At 49.1% G+C, this 2,772-nt stretch overlaps 1 pseudogene; it reads left to right on the forward strand.

Annotated features, from left to right (window-relative positions):
- The first annotated feature begins 228 nt into the window (after window positions 1–228).
- LOC146816586 (isovaleryl-CoA dehydrogenase, mitochondrial pseudogene) lies at window positions 229–2,076 on the forward strand (annotated as a pseudogene).
- Window positions 2,077–2,772: the final 696 nt, after the last annotated feature.

Consider the following 2,772-nt stretch of genomic DNA (forward strand, 5'->3'; position numbering starts at 1 on the left):
AAATGGTGGTCACGTTGATCGTAGGGCCCGCGTCACTTCATATTTGTGACCAGCGGGTTGGGGGCAAGTAGTTATGAGATTCCTGCTGTTTATTTCGTGTTGGTCCATAACCCACCGGTGCAGTTAACTGGGAGTTACTCTTAGGTGGCCATTCTACAGTCAGGCATCATGGGTCAGGCAATGGGCAGATACATAGTGGCATGGCAGTCATGAAGGTGGGGGGTCACGATGACTTCCTTTCTGGGACCAGCGGGACAGGGTAAGTTGTAGCTGTGAAAATACCACTTGAGTTGTGTTGGTCAGTAACTCACCGGTGCAAATTAGCAGTAGTTAGCCCTGGGCGGCCATCATATGGTCAGGTACATAGAGTGAGGAGATGGCAGTCTGGCACATAGAGTGGGGAGATGGCAGACTCGACGGTGCCGGCGGGTCGAGGCGAGGTTGATTATGGTGGTGAGATCACCTCTTTATGTATAGTTCAACGGTGCAAGATATATGCCCCGGGCGGCCATCTTGAGGTCAGGCATATAGAGTGGGGAGCTGGCAGTCCTAAGGGTGCGCGGGCCCTCGTCACTTTATTTCTGTGACCAGCGGGTCGAGGCGAGGTTGATTCAGGAGGTGAGATCACTACTTTTTGTATTGTTGGTGACTGACCGGTGTAGTTTGGTTATTGGTGCGAGTTCAGTGCCCCCGGCGGCCATCTTGTGGTCAGGCACTGGTGAGTTGCTGCACCTAGAGTGAGGAGATGACAGTTTTGAAGGTGCAGGGGCTCTCTTTGAATTAATTCTATGACCGGTGGGTCGGGTCAAGGTTGATTAAGGTGGTGAGAACGCTTCGTTGTGTATAGTCGTGGGGCTCACCGATATAGTTTGTTCGTCGGTGTGAGTTCATCGGTGTGAGTTCTGTGCCCCGGGCGACCATCTTGTGGTCAGGCACTAGTGAATGCGGATCAGAGTTTGTCGGTAGCACAGCATATGCTATTGTTTTTTACGATCCTGGGTCCTAGGATGTCGGGACTCTCGCGGATTGCCTTTTGTGTGTTTTCTGTGGCTCACCGGCACAGTTTGCTCATCAGTGGGATTGTTGTGCCCAGGGCAGCCATCTTGTGGTCAGGCAATGGCGATTGTGCTGCAGAGCTCATCGCCAGCTCCTTGCCTGCACTTTATTTTCTTTGGTCTGTGGACCTGGATTGTCAGGACTCTCATGGGTCCAAGGGATGTCTTGGAATCAAGTGAGGTCCGCTGAGCCGATCCCTCCGATGCATCCGTTGTAGTCCCGGTGGTTTTGGGGCGCGGATCGTCGTTTTCTCGTTTCCTGAGGATGGTGAAAGCACGATTCTGGCTTGCTCCCCTTGGGATGTGTTCCGGTGAGTCCTGTTTTAAATGTTGATCAGGGAGCTTCCGTCTGCACCATCATTGACGGCCTCTCCCTACAGCCCTGGACATTCTGTGGCACTGGAACCGGGGGCCTCTGGTGCGGGGCTGCGCCAGTGTCCCTGTGGATGACACAGTAAATGGACTGAACGAAGAGCAGATGGCATCTCAGACAAACAATGTACTGGTTCTATCAAGAGCACCTATACCCATAAGTGCAAGAGATTGACCAAAAGAATGAATTCAAGGAACTGAAGGAATTTTGGAAGAAGCTTGGTGATTTGGGTGTGCTCGGAATAACTGCTCCCGTCGAGTATGGAGGAGCCGGCATGGGATACTTGGAGCACTGCATAAGTGTGGAGGAAATGTATAGCTATAGCACTCACTCAAACCTTTGTGTCAACCAGTTAGTCTGAAATGACAATGAAGCCCACAAAGAGAAATACTTGCCCAAGCTGATCAATGGAGAACATGTTGGTGCTCTTGCAATGAGCGAAGCAAATGCTGGCTCAGACGTTGTTTCCATTAGATTGAAGGCAGAAAAAAAAGGTGATTATAATGTTTTGAATGGCACAAATTCTGGATTACCAATGGGCTGGATGCCGAAATTCTGATTGTTTATGCCAAAACAGACAATAATCCTGAACAGCCAGCTCGTGGAATTTTTGCATTCATAGTTGAAAAGTCGGTCCTTTGTAATTGACTCTTTTAAAATACCCATTTGAATCACCCTAACGGAGATGACTGACCGTGGAGACCCAGCTTTTTGGCCGATGCCTGGTGGAGCTACTTGATAGCTAAAGAGGAGATGGGTTGTGGATTACCCCTTCGCCCGTCACCTACCCAGCCGGACCTTGGGCAGACCTTACTTCGTCTCTCTGTCGTATTCTCCCTACTACCCCTTTACTCCACCCACTTTCTCCTTTACGATCCATTTATCCCTCCTCTTTGCTCTTTAATTGTTTTCCCGTTGAGATCTAGCTGTTTGGCTGATGCCCGGTGGAGCTACCTGATAGATATAGAGGAGATGGGCTGTGGACTTCCCCCTCAGCCGTCAACCAACCCAGCCGGACTTTGGGCAGACTCTCCTAGGTCTCTCCATCCTATCTCCCTCCTACCCCTTTACCCCACCCCTTTACTCCACCCCTTTACCCCACCCCCTTACCCTTCTAATCTCCATTTATTTTGTCTTCTACGCTCTTGAAATATTTTTCTAGTAACTGATGTAACTTGTAGCTGATGTAATTTTGTAACTTTGTGGAACCTTATGTAAAGCACTCTGATACCTCCAGGTCTAACCAGCACTATATAAAACTCAAATAAATAAAAAATAAATAAATTAAAAGGTCCTCGTTCTCCTAGACTAGACTAATAGAATAGGAAATGTATGGAGGTGTGA

This window comes from Triturus cristatus, chromosome 6, assembly GCF_964204655.1.
Source record: "Triturus cristatus chromosome 6, aTriCri1.1, whole genome shotgun sequence".
NCBI lineage: Eukaryota > Metazoa > Chordata > Amphibia > Caudata > Salamandridae > Triturus > Triturus cristatus.